Consider the following 18165-nt stretch of genomic DNA (forward strand, 5'->3'; position numbering starts at 1 on the left):
ATAATTTTAGCTCTCTGACTTACTGTGTGACTTAGTGCAAGTCTTTTTAGCATTTTGAGCTATTATTATCCTGTAAAATAGGGACACTAACTCTACAGGGCTACCAAAGAGGGAGGGAGAGTTAAAGACATGAAATAGACTCTGAAACACAAGTGGGAACCAAAGTAAATTGAGATCACCCCTTAGTAGGGTGTACAGTGTAAAGGAATCAGTGTAATTCTGGAAATTTCTTAGCCCCCTAGAGCAAGAGCGGCAGCACGGTGTGAATAGTAAGGAATGGCAGGGACCACAGAGGCTGTTGCTGCTGTGTGCGCTCAGTCGTGGCTGGCTCTTTGTGACCCCATGGACCGCAGCCCACCAGGCTCTTCTGTCCTTGGGATTTTCCAGGTGAGAATACTGGAGTGAGTTGTCATTCCCTTCTCCAGGGATCAAACCCTGGTCTTCTGGTTGCAGGTGGAGTCTTTACCGTCTGAGCCACAGGGAGCAACCTTATTTTTTTTCAATATAGAAAAATGTATTTAATTTCATCTTACTGCCCAGATCAAGTCAGCCCATAGTACAACATTTTTCTATTTTAATAGTAGCTGCCAGTTCCCAACAAAATCCAATGCTCAACGGTAGGCAGAAATTTTGATATACTTATTATATTCCAGTAGCTTTTTAAAATTGCATTTATCTGGGGCTTTCCTGGTGGTTCAGTGGTTAAAATCCGCCTTGCAGTGCAGGGGGCACTGATTCGGTCCCTGGTCAGGGAAGATCCCACACGCTGCAGGGCAGCTAAGCCTGTGCGCCACAACTGCTGAGCCTGCGTGCCCATGCTCTGCAACAAGAGACGCCGCTTCAATGAGAAGCCCACTCACGGCAGCCAGAGGGTAACCCTGCTTTCAGCTACCAGAGAAAGCCTGTGTGCTGCAATGAAAACCCACTTCAGCCAAAAATAAATAAATATTTTAAAAAAGCTTCAGTTCAGTTCAGTCGCTCAGTTGTGTCCGACTCTTTGCGACCCCGTCGCAGCACGCCAGGCCTCCCTGTCCATCACCAACTCCCGGAGTTCACTCAGACTCAACGTCCATCGAGTCAGTGATACCATCCAGCATCTCATCCTCTGTTGTCCCCTTCTCCTCCTGCCCCCAATCCCTCCCAGCATCAGAGTCTTTTCCAATGAGTCAACTCTTCACATGAAGTGGCCAAAGTACTGGAGTTTCAGCTTTAGCATCATTCCTTCCAAAGAAATCCCAGGGCTGATCTTCAGAACGGACTGGTTGGATCTCCTTGCAGTCCAAGGGACTCTCAAGAGTCTTCTCCAACACCACAGTTCAAAAGCATCAATTCTTCGGTGCTCAGCTTTCTTCACAGTCCAACTCTCACATCCATACATGACCACTGGAAAAACCATAGCCTTGACTAGATGGACCTTTGTTGGCAAAGTAATGTCTCTGCTTTTCAATATGCTATATCTGTATCTGGTTGTTTGGATTAAAATGCCAAAAGGAGTTCATTGGTGGACATCTTCACATCTCTGCTTCTGCTGGCCTTCTGAGAGATTTTAACATGTCTTGCAAAAGACAGGTTTTTCTCTGGCTCTTTGATTGTTAACATCAGTTGTGAGAATTCAGATTATTCTAAGAAAACTCTGAACCGGCACGAGCTGGCCTACCTGGAATGCATATGGCCCCTGCAGATGTGGTTGTGCTTGGCGAGGAGGGGAGGAGGGGAATGAAATGCCTGAGGTCATCATGTGCTCTGGGAAGACCAGCACACTCCTCCACTCCCCTACCAATGACTCTTTTTGTTTATTTATTTATGGCAGTGTTGGGTCTTAGTTGCAGCACACGGGATCTTCACTGGGGCACCTGGGCTTCATTGACCCTTGGTATGTGGGATCTTAGTTCCCCGACCAAGGATCAAACCCAAGTTTGAAACTCCTGCATTGGAAGATGATTCTTAAGTACTGGACCACCAGGCAAGGTCATGATCTGTCTCACTAAAGCAAGATCACAGTGCCGTGCTGTGAAATTGAGGTTCTCTAGAAGGAGAGTTCCGAGGTCAAGCGTATCATCTGACCATGTCAGGACAGCCCCACGTGCGGTCACTGGACTTGGCCCCCTGGACAGGGAACAGATCCATTTATTGCTCTGCCTCTGGCTGTGTGGCTCTTTAGCCAGAGTGTTGGAAGTCGTATCCTCATGGAAGGGGTGAGGGCCGAGGAGATACAAAGGAGACCCTCATTTAGGAATGGAATTTAAAACCATTCCGGTCCCATGCAGCCCAGTCAGCATTTATGGAAGCATCCCCATGGTCAGGTGCACAGGGGCCATCGATATGAATAATCTTCATAAAGCAGTGGCCCATGTCTGTTCACCTCCTGTGGATTCTGAGCAAGGTTCTTTTCAAGGGTTAGAAGTCAGACTCCATGGCGCTAACGGAGCTTTGGCTGCAAGGGGAACTCCGGGGAACAACTTGTTCCAGTTTGCTCAGGACTTTCCCGGTCTTCCCACTCCTCTCTGTCCCAGCAAACCCCAGCAGTGAGCCACCCTGGGGAGGGCACTCATTTTATCTAAATAACCTGGTATAGCACCAAGAGGAATAAAAAAAAGTGGGCCAAAAGCATGATCAAGATCAAGTTCTCTAGGACATTCAACTCTGCAGGTGATGGCCAGGGGTAAAAGCAGTGTAGTGAGGCCAGAAGAGTGTTTGTTTAAATGTGTATTTTTAATTTTTTTAGAGAAGCTTTGGGCTCACGGTAAACTGAGCAGAAAGTACAGAGCTCCCCTCTACTACTCGCCTGTCACAGGCTCCCCACAACCCACCCCCCACGCACACCCCCACCAGGTGGGACTTTTGTTCCAGTCGATGAACCTCCAACGACACATAATTAGCGCTTAAAGTCCATAGATTGATTTGGGGTTCACTCTTGGTGGACATTTTATGTGGAAGAGCATCTCAAAGAAAATGGAAGGATGTAGAATGGATCACTAGTCCCTTATCAAGCACACCTGTGCCGGGAAGTCATGTAAAACTTTCTAACGGGGTCGTGGTGACAGGTGGTCGAGATGCACTGCTTAGAGTTGAGGGGCCAGGGGCACGTCAGGCTGGGGAGAACCTGGAAGGCTCCCTTGGGTAGGGAGGAATCCCAGAGAAGGCCCCGGGGAAGGGACTGAAGAGACAGCTGGGAACGTGGAGGAAGGCAGGACGGGGCTGGAGGACCCAGAATCTTGAGGCCTTGGAAGTCTGGGGGCGGTCAGGGTTTGAAACCTGCTCTGTGGCTCACTGGTGTGTGACCCCAGCACATACTGTACCCCTGGGGACCCCTGCTTGTCAGCCATGAGATGGGGGTGGTCACGGTGCCTCCCGGGCAGGTTGCGCTAGTATCCTGCCTGGAGTGTGGGGAGAAGGTGTGATTTACCTGCTGCTACAGTCAGGCTTTGTTTCGGAAGGTTTGGGGGCAGCCACTCCTAGAAGAGCTGAGGGAGGTCAGAGATGGCGTTTGACCAGGTGGCCGGCAGGTGTGGGGTGCAGGCGGGGACGCCGAGGGCCCAAATGAAAGATCTGAGGTGGGGGAAAATTTGTTTTGGCCATTCTCTCATGTTCTGCTTCAAGGGGCAGAGATCACCCTGAGATCACCGTGTTTGCTGTATTGACTTGTTCGTGGAGTGGAGGTTTGACCTCGGGGCCAGGGAGGGATGTGGATTTTGGGGGCTCCAAGGAGACTCCTGCAGGACCCCAGGCCTCCCACTGTGGCATGCCTGGCTCTTTCCTCCTGCAGCTGGAGTTCCCCAGGGTGGGCCCAACACAGGTCAGGATGCCTTCAGCAGTCAGGGGCCACCCTTGGCCGCTTTCTCTTTTAAACCAAGTGACCAGGGATGTTGCTTCTTGGCCGGTTCAGCTTGGTCGCCTTGGATGGAGCCTGTGCTGAATTCAGGGTACCTGCTGCCCCCGGACTGGAATGGGTGCCACGTCTTCTTCCAAATGATGCTGTGGGCCTTCTCTCTGCCCTGGCACCCCCTCTAGCTCTCGCCAGTCCCCTCCTGGAGAATGCCCATGTTCCCTCCTCCACCTTGGCAAGCCCCAGTTTTTCTACCTGTTTATGGACTGTTATCCCCTTCATGGATCACAGACTTGTCATCGTGAAGAAGTTTGGGTAACTCAGGGAAGCTATGAACCATGCCAGGCAGGGCCACCCAAGATGGATGGGTCATAGTGAAGAGTTCTGACAAAATGTGGTCCACTGGAGAAGGGAATGGCAGCCCACTCCAGGATCCAGGACTGTTATGGCTGTTTAGGGAGCCCCACATCCACGCAATAGCTTCCTACTGCTTTTTTGGGAAATGCCATTGCCAATGACTTCCCAGGCTGAACAACTGAATCTGCTGCTTTGAGAGATCTAGACTTTGAAACAAAAAGATCTATTTATCATGCTTCATCCTCCCAAGGGCCACCAGGGGACCAAGGGTCTCTGTGACCCTCTTTGGGACACTCCATTGCTTTCCAGCCAGTTTCCTGGTGACCGGATGCTACAATTGGCATCTGGGCTGCTGTGGCACCCGGAAGGTGTCCTGCCGCATCAGCTACTGGGTGCTGAGTATCAGGGTTGGTGATGAGACCCCATCGCCTCAGGGGACGGGGTGTAGTGATACTACTCACACAGCTGTGGAAGAGTCATCCCCAGCTGTTTTCCCCTCAGGAAAGCACCCGGTTGAGGGGCAATGGGCCTGAGAGAGCATCTGATGCTAACCTTCCAGGATCTCCTCCAGCGGCCCTGACTTTCCATTCATCCAGCAGCACACCTTGAGTACCTCCCCCATGCCTCCAAGAACACCGACTTTCTATGTCTGATGCAATGTGACAACTGCTAAATCCAGAATGCCTCGTGTTCAGAGAAGCACCGTGGGCTGGGGTGGGCAGGAAAGGAGACCCAGCCTCAGAGGCAGAAGGAGGGGATGGTTGGCATCTGTCCTGGGGTGGTGAATAGCAGGAGCCAACCGCAGAGGTGGAGGTGTGGAAGCAGAGACCGCCTTTGGAAAGCAAAGTAGCCCCCCAGCGGTGGCAGGCAGGGCTGAGCTGGGGAGGAGGGTGGGGAGTGCTATGTCATAGCCTCCGCTTTTGATCAGCTAAGTAATTATGTTTATCAGCCACCTCCTGAATACAGGCCATGTGTGAGGCCCCAGGATACGGCGATGACCCGGATGGCTGTGGTCCTTGCTCTCGGGTGTGGACAGATGTAAACCAGAGACAGCAGGAACCTGACAAGCTGAGCGCAAAGGGGAACCCAGGGCGCTGACTCAGGAAGTGACAGGTTCCACAAAGCTGTACATTCTGAGCAGGAAATGGCCAGATGAGCAGAGTGGGGGACGTTCCAGGCAGGGAACAGCAGGTGTAAGGGCTCAGAATGAAACAGGGACATGGGCTCGTGGAGGATGAAGAAGCAGTGAAGTGAAGTGTGAAGTGTGACCGCAGGTGTATGCCTGAAAGCGGTGGAAGGAGAGCTCTCCAAGGCGCCAAGCAGAGCGGTGGCCACAGGGGAGCCAATGCTGGGCAGCATCTGCCCTTCCGAGGCCCATTGAGGGGCAAGAGGAAATGGGCCTTGGTCTGCATGTGGTGAGGGTGCGGGGTGACCAGTCCTCTGGTGTCAGGCTCTGGGAAATCCCAGCGAACCGGCTGCTGTCCCCACTCTTGGGACTTGTGGCCCGTGGGGGACTCGGAAGCCCCCAGGGGCCTCCCTGGACCTTGTATAAGGCAGGTGGAGGACAGCTGGGCCCATGGCAGACTTTTTTTTTAATATTTGTTTATTTGGCTGCCCTCGATCATTCAGTTGTGGCGAACTCTAGTGGGGTTACTACGGGACCACTTAGTGTGAACTCAGGGGGATCCAGTTCCCTCACCAGTTCCCTGGGCCCCTGCACTGGGGCTGTGGAGTCTTAGCCACTGGACCACAGGGAGGCCCATGACAGGTTCTCATCAAGGGCACCTGTGTGCATTCTTCCCTTACAGGCCACAGAACTCTGTGTGTTACCCACTGGGCTCCGGATCTTTTACCTCCATGCTGGTTTTTTTTCTGTCAGTATCTGAAGGATCAATATCTGAAGGATGAGTTGAAATCTCTTCCTAAGACAGTTGCTCTGTGCCTTTTCTCTTTGAAGTTCTCCAGTCTTCACTTTAGAGGTCTTGAGGTTGTGTTATCAGTTACACATTTTATTTTCGTTGAAGTATGGTTGGTTTACAACGTTGCTAGTTTCTGCTGTACAGCAAAGTGACTCTGTTATACACACACACACACATATATATTCTTTTTTAAAGTATTCTTTTCCATTATGGTTTATCACAGAATACTGAATACAGTTCCCTGTGCTCTACGGTAAACCTTGTTGTCTGGTACACACTTGTTTGAAGTCACATTACTGTCTTGGTGATTTGGTTGTTTTTCCATAATTTACTGACCATCTGTATTCCTGGTAAAGCTGAATAATATTATATGTGTGTGTGTTAGTCGCTCAGTCATGCCCGACTCTTTGCGACCCCATAGACTGTAGCCTGCCAGGCTCCTCCGTCCATAGGGAGTCTCCAGGCAAGAGTACTGGAGTGGGTTGCCATGCCCTCCTCCAGGGGATCTTCCCAACCCACGGGTCGAACCCAGGTATCTTGCATTGCAGGCAGATGCTTTATCGTCTGAGCCACCAGGGAAGCCCAGTATTAAGGTGTAACTAAATACAATAAACTGCACATGTTTAAAATGTATAACCTGCTAAGTTTGGATATACGTCTGTGCCTGTGAACACATCCAAGATGGCGGAGTAGGAGGACGTGCGCTCGTCCTCTCCTGCGAGAACACCAGAATCCCAACTAGCGGCTGCACAGCCATCGACAGGAGCATGTTGGGACCCACCAAAAAATATACCCCACGTCTCAGGACAAAGGACATGCTGCAACGAGATGGCAGGAGGGGCGCAATCACATTAACATCAAACCCCATACCCGCCAGAGACTCTTGGAAGGCACAAACAAAACCTTGTGTGAAACAGGACCCAGGGGAAAGGAGCACTAACCCACAGGAGGCCGAGCCAGACCTGCCTGTGAGAGTCTGAGGGTCTCCTGTCGAGGCACGGGTCAGCAGCGGCCTGCTGCAGGGTCAGGAACACGGACAGCAGCAGTCCAGGGAGGCGCAGCATGTTAGCATAAGTTCTCGTGCAGCAGGTTGCTGTTAGCCTTATTGTAGAGGCTGTAATGCTACCATAGAGACTGTGGACTCCAGGACTGGGCCGCCTCAGGCCAATCTACAGGGAGGGAGCACAGCCCTGCCCATCAGCCGAAAATTGGAAAGATTTACTGAGCATGGCCCCGTTCACCAGAGCAAGACCTGGTTTTCCCCATAGTCAGTCCCTCCCATCAGGAAACTTGCACAAGCCTCTTATTCTCATCCGTCAAAGGGCAGACAGAAGGAGGAACTGCTACCCCATGGCTTTCCGAATGGAACCCACAGAAAACTAACCAAAATGATTACACAGATCACAGCCTTGTGTTACTCAATGAAACTATGACCCACGTATGCAGGGCCATCCAGGACAGACAGGATCACGGTGGAGAGTTCTGACAAAACGTGGTCAACTGGAGAAGGGAACAGCAAACCACTTTAGTATTCTTGCCCTAAGAACCCCATGAACAGAATGAAAAGTCAAGAAGATATGAAACTGGAAGATGAGCCCTCCAAGTTGGTAGGTTTCCAATATGTTGCTGGGGAAGAGCAAAGAAATAGCTCCAGAAGGAATGAAGAGGCTGAGTCAAAGCAGAAACGACGCCCAGTTGTGGATGTGTCTGGTGGTGAAAGTAAAGTCTGATGCTGTAAAGAATAATATCGCATAGGAACCTGGAGTGTTAGGTAAATTGGAAGTCGTCAAACAGGAGATGGCAAGAGTGAACATTGACATTTGAGGAATCAGTGAACTAAAATGGATGGGAACGGGCAGATTTAATTCAGATGGCTATTATATCTACTACTGTGGGCAAGAATCCCTTAGAATGAATGGAATAGCCCTCATAGTCAACAAAACAGTCCGAAATGCAGTACTTGGGTGCAGTCTCAAAAACGATACAATGATCTTTATTCATTTCCAAGGCACACCATTTAACATGATAGTAATCCAGATCTACGCCCTGACCACTAATGCCAAAGTAGCCAAAGTTGAACAATTACATGAAGACCTATAAGACCTTCTAGAACTAACACCAAAGAAAGATGTCCTTTTCATTACAGGGGATTGGAATGCAAAAGTAGGAAGTCAAGAGATACCTGGAGTAACAGGCAAGTTAGGCCTTGGAGTTCAAAATGAAGCAGGGCAAAGTCTAACAGAGTTTTGCCAAAAGAATGCACTGGTAAGAGAAAACACCCTTTTCCAATAACACAAGAGATGTCTCTACACATGGACATCACCAGATGCTCAATATCAAAATCAGATTGACTATATTCTTTGCAGCTGAAGATGGAGAAACTCTATACAGTCAGCAAAAACAAGACCTGGGTCTGACTGTGGCTAAGATCATGAGCTCCTTATTGCAAAATTCAGACTTAAGTTGAAGAAAGTAGGGAAAACCACTAGGCCTTCAGCTGTGACCTAGATCTTTTCCCTTATGATTATGCAGTGGAAGTGACAAATAAATTCAAGGGATTAGATCTGATGGACAGAGTGCCTGAAGAACGATGGATAGAGGTTTGTAACATTGTACAGAGGTGGTGACCAAAACCATCCTCAAGAAAAAGAAATGCAGGAAGGCAAAAGAGTTGTTTGAGGAGGCCTTACAAATAGCTAAGAAAAGAAGAGAAGTGAAAAACAGAGGGGAAAGGAAAAGATATAGCCAACCGAATGCAGAGTTCCAAAGAATAGCAAGGAGAGATAAGATAGCCTTCCTAAGTGATCAATGCAAAGAAATAAAGGAAACAGTAGAATGGGAAAGACTAGAGCTCTTTCAAGAAAGTTAGAGATACCAAGGGAACATTTCATGCAAAGATGGGCTCGATAAAGGACAGAAATGGTATGGACCTAACAGAAGCAGAAGACATTAAGAAGAGATGGTAAGAATACACAGAACTGTGCAAAACAGGTCTTAATGACTCAGATAACCACAAGGGTGTGGTCACCCACCTAGAGCCAGACATCCTGAAATGTGAAGTCAATTGAGTCTTAAGAAGCATTGCAATGAACAAAGCTAGTGGAGGGGATGGAATTCCAGTTGAGCTATTTCAAATCCTAAAAGATGATGCTGTGAAAGTGCTGCACTCAATATGCCAGCAAATTTGGAAAACTGAGCAGTGGCCACAGGACTGAAAAAGGTCAGTTTTCACTCCAATCCCAAAGAAGAGCAGTGCTGAAGACTGTTCAAACTATCGGACTATTGCGCTTATCTCGAATGCTAGCAAGGTAATGCTCAAAATCCTTCAAATTGGTCTTCAATAGTATGTGAACCGAGAACTTCCAGATGTACAAGCTGGATCTGGAAAAGGCAGAAGGAACTAAGATCAAATTGCCAACATCTGTTAGATCATGGATAAAGCAAGAAAATTCCAGAAAAACATCTATTTCTGCTTCATTGACTATGCTAAAGCCTTTGACTGTGTGGATCATAACAAACTGGAAAATTTCTTAAAGAGATGAGAATACCAGACCACCTTACCTGTCTCCTGAGAAACCTGTAGGCAGGCCAAGAAGCAACAGTTAGAACCAGATGTGAAATAATGAACTGGTTCCAAATTGGGAAAGGAGTACGTCAAGGCTGTATATTGACACCCTTCTTATTTATCTTATACATACAGTACGTCATGAGACATGCTGGGCTGGATGAATCACAAGCTGAAATCAAGATTACCAGGAGAAATATCAACAACCTCAGATACAGAGGTTCCTTGGTGGTTCAAATGGTAAAGAATCTGCCTGTAATGCAGGAGACCTGCGTTCTATCCCTTGGTTGGGAAGATTCCCTGGAGAAGGAAATGGTAACCCATGCCAGTATTCTTTCCTGGAGAATTCCATGAACAGAGGAAGCCTGGAAGGCTCCAGTCCATGGGGTTGCAAAGAGTCAGACAGGGCTGAGTGACTAACACATACTTCAGATATGCCGATGATACCACCCTAATGGCAGAAAGCAAAGAGGAACTAAAGAGCCTCTTAATGAAGGTGAAAGAGGAGAGTGAAAAAGCTGGCATAAAATTCAACTTTCAGAGAACTAAGATCATGGCATTGGATCCCATCACTTCATGGAAAATCAGTTCAGTTCAGTCGCTCAGTCTTGTCTGACTCTTTGTGACGCCATGGACTGCAGCACCCCAGGCCTCCCTGTCCATCACCAACTCCTGGAGCTTGCTCAAACTCATGTCCATCGAGTCAGTGATGTCATCCAACCATCTCATCCTCTGTCGTCCCCTTCTCCTGTGTTCAGTCTTTCCCAGCATCAGGGTCTTTTCCAGTGAGTCAGCTCTTCACATCAGGTGTCCAAGTACTAGAGCTTCAGTTTCATCATCAGTCCTTCCAGTGAACATTCAGGACTGATTTCCTTCAGGATTGACTGGTTGGATCTCCTTGCTGTCCAAGGGACTCCCAAGAGTCTTCTCCAACACCACAGTTCAGAAGCATCAATTCTTCAGTGCTCAGCTTTCTTATGGTCCAACTCTCACATCCATACATGACTACTGGGAAAACCAGAGCTTTGACTAGACGGACCTTTGTTGCCAAAGTAATGTCTCTGATTTTTAATATGCTGTCGAGGTTGGTCATAGCTTTTCTTCTAAGGAGCAAGTGTCTTTTAATTTCAGCTGCAGTCACCATCTTCAGGGATTTTGGAGCCCAAGGAAATAAAGACTGTCACTGTTTCCATTGTTCCCTTATCTATCTATTGGGACTTGATGCCATGATCTTAGTTTTTTGAATATTGAGTTTTAAGGCAGATTTTTCATTCTCCTTTTTCACTTTCATCAAGAGACTCTTTGGTTCCTCTTTGCTTTCTGCCATTAGGATTGTGTCATCTGCATCAGTTCAGTTCAGTTTAGTCACTCAGTCGTGTCCGATTCTTTTCGACCCCATGAACCACAGCACGCCAGGTCTCCCTGTCCATCACCAACTCCCAGAATCAACCCAAACCCATGTCCATTGAGTCGGTGATGCCATCCAACCATCTCATCCACTGTCATCCCCTTCTCCTCCTGCCCTCAATCTTTCCCAGCATCAGGGTCTTTTCAAATGAGTCAGCTCTTCACATCAGGTGGCCAAAGTATTGGAATTTCAGCTTCAACATCAGTTCTTCCAATGAACACCCAGGACTGATCTCCTTTAGGATGGAGCATATCTGAGGTTATTGGTATTTCTCCCCCAATCTTGATTCCACCTTGTGCTTCCTCCAGCCCAGCGTTTTTCATGATGTACTCTGCGTATAAGTTAAATAAGCAGGGTCACAATATGCAGCCTTTGCTAAGTCACTTCAGTCGTATCCGACTCTGTGCAACCCCATAGATGACAGCCCACCAGGCTCCCCGTCCCTGGGATTCTCCAGGCAAGAACACTGGAGTGGGTTGCCATTTCCTTCTCCAATGCATGAAAGTGAAAAGTGAAAGTGAAGTCGCTCAGTCGTGTCCAACTCCTAGCGACCCCATGGACTGCAGCCTACCAGGCCCCTCCGTCCATGGGATTTTCCAGGCAAGAGTACTGGAGTGGGTTGCCATTGCCTTCTCCGTATACAGCCTTGACGTACTCCTTTCCCAATTTGGAACCAGTCTGTTGTTCCACGTCTGATTCTAACTGTTGCTTCTTGACCTGCATACAGATTTCTCAGGAGGCAGGTAAGTTTATCTGGTATTCCTATCTCTTGAAGAATTTTCCAGTTTGTTGTGATCCACACAAAGACTTTAGTGTAATCAATTAAGCAGAAACAGATGTTTTTCTGAAATTCTCTTGCTTTTTTGATGATCCAACAGATGTTGGCAATTTGATCTCTGGTTCCTCTGCCTTTTCTAAATCCAGCTTGAACATCTGGAAGTTCACAGTTCACGTACTGTTGAAGCCTGGCTTGGAGAATTTTGAGCATTACTGTGCTAGTGTGTGAGAGAATTCAATTGTGCAGTAGTTTGAACATTCTTTGGCATTGCCCTTCTTTGAGATTGAAATGAAAACTGACCTTTTCTAGTCCTGTGGCCACTGCTGAGTTTTCCAAATTTGCTGGCATATTGAGTGCAGCACTTTCACAGTATCATCTTTTAGAATTTGAAATAGCTCAGCTGGAATTCCATCACCTCCACTAGCTCATGGCAAATAGATAGGGAAATGATGGAAACAGTGACAGACTTTATTTTTGGGGGTTTCAAAATCGCTGAGAATGGTGACTGCAGTCATGAAATTAAAAGATGCTTGCTCCTTGTAAGAAAAGCTATGACAAACCTAGATAACGTATTAAAAGGCAGAGACATCACTTTGCTGACAAAGGTCCTTTTTTGGTTTGTAATTTCCAGTCACGCAGCCAATAGGTGTGTCATTCAATACATTAGTATATTAAAATCAGGGTATAATGGACTCAGGGTCTACTGGAGGTCAGATTCAAGGCCATATTGATTCCAGTCTGTGCCATCTGGTTTTTGTCTGGCTCTCTCTAGAGCTTCCTTTCTTACCTCTAGAACCTGTGGCTTAAGGATTTATTAACTCGTGGTAAAGGTGGGGGATGGTAGGTTTTGAGCAAGGGCCTGGAACAGCTTGGGCAACAAAATTGGCCATATTTAAAAAATTTTTTTCCTTTAAACAGAACACCATTTAATTAATTAATTAATTTTTAAAATATTTCACTTATTTATTTGGGTGTACTGGGTCTTTGCTGCCGCACGCGGGACCTTCCGTCTTCACTGTGACGTGCTGGACAGTCTCCTCTTTTCTTTTTTTCAGCTGTGGCATGTGAGATCTAGTTCCTTGACCAGGGATTGAACCTGGGCCCCCTGCATTGTGAGTGTGGAGCCACAGGACCACCAGGGAAGCGCCTTGTCCACCTTTTTCATTTCAGTCTTTCTAATAAGTGCATAGCAGCACCTCATCGTGGCCTTAATTTGCATCTCCTTAATGACTAATGACGTTGTGCATCTTTTATATGCTTTTTGCCATCTGTGTGACTTCTTTGGTGAAGTGTCAGTTCAAATTTGTTGGCCTTTTAAAAAATTGTGGTGTTTGTTTTCTAAGTTTCAAGAGTTCTTTATATATTGTGAATAGAGTTCATTTTTATTTTACTTTTGTCCCTCTCCGGACTCAGCTTATTCTTTCACAGTGAAAACTTGAGTCTCTTTTCTGCTCTGAAAAGTTTTACCATTTCTTTGTCTCCCCTTTATTTTCCTCTTCTGAAAAGTCCTAGGAGATGACGGTGTAAAGACGCTTGGCTTTTCTCTCCTCTGCTCCATCGTCCCCTTGTTTAATGCAGGGGCCCTTCCTGGTTCCTGGGGCTTCGCTGGTAAGCAAATGGATACGCGGCCTGCCTTGTTCTTGTGGAGTGCTGAGGCAGAGTGAGTGACGCTGTGAACTGTTTCTTCTGTAAGCAGGTATCCTTGCCGTGGAGGAAACTGGAGCAGAGGGAGGGGGAGGGGAGGCTGCCCCAGGAGCTGGTGGTCAGGGCCCGTCTAACGAGTGGAGGAGGAGGCGTCTGGGAAGAGCTGCTGGTGGAGGGAACAGCTGTGCAGAGAGATGGGGGCGGGGGCCAGAGCAGAGGGAGAAAAGGGGCTGCAGAAGATGTCTGGTCAGACAGGAGCAGGGTCAGGCCACAGGTGGGGTCAGTCTGGTTGCTGCATTGAAGGACAGACTCTGGGGGTGGGGGACCGGGAGGAAGGGCTTGGCCACTGTCTGGTGGAGGATGGGGTCAGCTCAGGAGGCATGAGGCCTGGCAGCTGGTCTCTTTGTTTTGCTTCCCTGATAGCTCAGTTGGTAAAGAATCTGCCTCCAATGCAGAAGACCCCGGTTCAATTCTTGGGTCAGGAAGATCCCCTGGAGAAGGGCTAGGCTACCCACTCCAGTATTCTTGGGCTTCCCTGGTGGCTCAGCTGGTAAAGAATCCACCTGCAATGTGGGTAGACTTAGGTTCAATCCCTGGGTTGGGACGATCCCCTGGAGAAGGGAAAGGGTACCCACACCAATATTCTGGCCTGGAGAATTCCATGGACTGTATATAGTCCCTGGGGTCTTAAAGAGACTGAGCGACTTTCACTTTCTGAGAAGCAAGGGGATTAAACGTTTTAACATGAGAATGTCTGTGGGAGGGAACATGAGGGGGTGGGCAGGCATGCAGGTCGCACCCCAGGGAAGGAGGGGAGACTGATGGCATCCTGGGAGCCCTGCAGCCTATGAGAGGTCCTGCCAGGCCATCAGAGGAGCTGGCTCCTAGGAGCAGGCCTGCTTTCTCCACCTTGCTGCTCTAGGTCCCTGGCTGGGAGGGGCTGCGGGGAGCATGAATTTCAGACTCAGCAGCTGGGACCCTGGGTTGATTACCATTCTTGGATCTGCAGGGTCCACACTCCCTTGCCCATGACTGGCCTGGACTGGGCCCCTCCCCTCCACCTCTGTGATCCCAGCTGCAGTGGTCCAGGGGAACAGTGGCCCTAACCAACGCATTCATTTGTCACCAGTTCCTGCTTGCTGCCTGATGTGTGTGTCCTTTGCTTGGAGGGTCAAGTCCCTGTTTGATGGGTATTGGGGTTAAAATGGAACGTGATTCTATTGCTACACAGAGGTCCCAGCAGAGAGAGAATGGAAAATCAGGTCAGGAGATCTAGGAAAGAATGTGGGTTAATTAAAATTTAAAACACAGATGTCTCTGCAGTGGTTCCGTGAGTCAGTGTGGAGCATGGGGAAGGAGGCCCAAGATGCGGCAACCGTGATGAGGTCCCGCCTGGGGGTCCCGGCCGCTGGCTGGTGCCCACACCGCTGTCCCCGCTGCGGAGGGCAGCCCGAGTTTGCTTTTAAGAAACATTTAAATTCATCCCTGTACGTCCTGGCCTGCCTGGGAAACATCCTAATTCAAGCCGAGAATCTGGGTCAGCTGTTTGTAAGAGCAGTGTTTGCTGGATGGAGCTAGCAGCTGGGACGGCGGGGGACTTCTTGGGGAGAAGGAGGGGCTGGACGGAGGAGGGATTCGCTCTTTGACCTCTGCTCTGTGACCTCTGCTCTGTGACCTCTGCTCTGTGCTGTGCTCTTGTTTCTCCTCTCCGGGCCTTGACCTGAGCGCCGAGGCTGCTGAGTGCCGCCTGGAAAGGTGATGTGGCATGGCTCCCTGAAAGACTTCCCTGGGGACAGGGATGTGGTGGGAGCCACTGGTACCTGCAGCACAGGTGACGTAGCATCTGTGGCCTGGACACACACACACACACACACACGCACACACGCACGCACACGCGCACGCACACACACACACAGGCACGCACACGGTTTGCTGGGCCGGGTAGGGTTTCTTCACGATGGTTTTGGGTGAGGCAAGCCCCCATGCCTTCCTTTTCTGGGCTCCTGCCTTGATGGTCCCGTGCGGGTTTGAGCTCTTCTCTGGGTGGGGCCGTAGTCACATCTCCCAGACTCTGAGGGGTCCCAGGACTCTGTTTTCTTTGTCTTTTTTAAAATTCAATATCCATCTTATGGACTGAGTTGTGTCCATCCAAAATTGGCCAGTTGAAGTCCGAACCCCCAGTCTCCCAGAATGGGGCTGTATTTGGAGACGAGTCTTGACAGATGATGTCAGGTCAGGAAGAGGTCACTAGGGGGTCCCGATGGGCTACGACTGGTGTCCTTACAGGAAGAGGGGACGAGGACTCAGCTGCACAGAGCGGGGACCGTGGAGGTGGCAGAGAGAAGACGGGTGTCCCCAAGCCGAGGAGAGAGGCCTCGGGAGAAACCAGCCTTGCTGACACCTTGGTCTTGAACTTTCCAGCCTCTGAGACTGGGAGAAAATTCTCTTGTTTAAGACCCCCAGTCTGGGGTGCTTTATGTCGGACCTAGAAAACACCGTCTGGTGTATTTGGGTAACTTAATAAACATTTGTGGAATAAGTATAGGTGGGAGCAAACTTTAAAAAAATCTTTTATTTATTTATTTTTGGCTGTGCTGGGACTTCGCTGCTGTGGGGGCTCTTCTCTAGCTTCGGCGAGCAGGAGCTGCTCTGTACGTGTAGCGTGTCGATGTCTCATCATGGTGTCATCTCTCGTTGCGGAGCACAGGCTCTAGGCATGCGGGCTCAGTGGTTGAGGCACGTGGGCTCTAGAGCTCGGGCTCAGTAGCTTAATTGCTCCATGGCATACGGAATCTTCCCGGACCAGGGATCTGTGTCCCAGGCACTGGCAGGTGGATTCCCATCCACCGGGCCACGAGGGAAGTCTGAAACGATTGACATGTAGCTAATGCAGTGTTGTGTTTCAGGTATACTGAATGACTTCACATTGCACACGCTGTGATCATCACGGTCAGTCTGGTAACCATCTGTCCCCACACAGAGTTATTACAATATCGTTGACCATATTCTTTATCCTGTGTGTTACATCCCGTGACTTATTTACTTCCTAACTGGAGGGTTCTGCCTCTCGATGCTCTTCTCCAAATTGCCTTCCTCCACCCTCCAGCAGCCAGCTGCTTGTTTTCTGGGTCTATGAGTCTGTTTTCATAAGGTGGGAGCCATCTTTAGTAAAATCACCAAATGAAGGGAAAGTTACTCAGTTGTGTCCAACTCTTTGGGACCCCATGGACTATACAGTCCATGGAATTCTCCAGGTCGGAGTACTGGAGTGGGTAGCTGTTCCCTCCTCCAGGGGTTCTTCCCAACCTAGGATTCGAACCCGGGTCTCCTGCATTGCAGGCGGATTCTTTACCAACTGCTGCTGCTCCTGCTAAGTTGCTTCAGTCGTGTCCAACTCTGTGCAACCCCATAGACGTCAGCCCACCAGGCTCCCCCTAGGATTCTAGGATTCTCCAGGCAAGAACACTGGAGTGGGTTGCCATTTCCTTCTTCAATGCATGAAAGTGAAAAGTGAAAGTGAAGTCACTCAATCATGTCCGACTCTTGGCAACTGAGCCATCACCAAATCCTGGTGTTACTCTGCAGCAGAGGCAGGTGAGGCCCTGGGGAGGAACGGCCCATCCACAGCTGAACCGGATGTTCTGGCTGGAGCTCAAGTCCCAGGGCTCAAGTCCCAGGCTATGTCCCCCCAAGAGTTCTTTCTTTCTGAGTGAGGAAAGGAGGGGCCACGGTCCTTGCCCTCCGCACTTCCCACTGAGCTTGGGGGGAGGGGGGCTGCCCCAGGCAGTGGGGTCAGGGGTGTGGGTCACACCTGGGCCTGATGGTGTGTGTGCTTAGTCACTCAGTCATGTCCGACTCTTTGCGACTTCGTGGACTGTAACCCACCAGGCCCCTCTGTTCGTGGGATTCTCTAGGCAAGAATACTGGAGTGGGTTGCCATTTCCTCTCCAGGGAATCTTCCCTACCTAGCGATTCGGCCCTCATCTCTTATGTCTCTTGCAATGGCAGGCGGGTTCTTTACCACTGCGCTGTCTGGGAAGAAGTCCTGGGCCTGATCACTTGAGCTCAGAGCCGTGTCTCCTGTTGTCAGCCCCAAGGGCCCAGTGCTGAGCCCCGAGTGCTCTGGGTGATAATGGAGGTGGGTTTCTTTCCGTGGGTGTCTGTTGAAAGTGATGAACTTGCCGAGGGGCTCGGCCTTGGGCTCCATCTCTGTGTGCTCCCCCTTCTCCTTAAGGCAGAGAACTTGCCAGCAGTTCTCTAGGATGATGAGGGAAAAGTCAGAAGAGCACTGGGAAGACTCACTCACATGTCTGTAAGGTCTCTGTGTCTCAAACTCTCATCACCGCTCCGCCACCCCCCGCCCTCCCCGCAGTGTAAGGCTGTTGACATTTAAGAAGGTGTCCAGCAGTGTGGCCCACACTTTGAACTTGACGGATCACTTGCTTGGGGGCCATGGACTTGCCCTGGTGTTCCTAGTGACCGGCTTGGACCCAGGCTCAGTCTCTGCCTTTGGTGGTGCTGGACACAGAGGCGGGAGCCCGGGCGAGGCCCTGGTCCGCTGGGCCTCAGTTGGTTTGAGCACGGGGTTTTTTCTGGCTGGGAGTGACAGCTGCGGGGTCAGGTCTGTAGTCGGAGTTAGGAGCTTTTCATCCTGGTGCTGGCGTGACT

The sequence above is a fragment of the Bos grunniens genome, chromosome 21 (genome assembly GCF_055505025.1).
Source record: "Bos grunniens cultivar Pamir isolate PY7600 chromosome 21, Bosgru_T2T1.0, whole genome shotgun sequence".
NCBI classification, from domain to species: domain Eukaryota; kingdom Metazoa; phylum Chordata; class Mammalia; order Artiodactyla; family Bovidae; genus Bos; species Bos grunniens.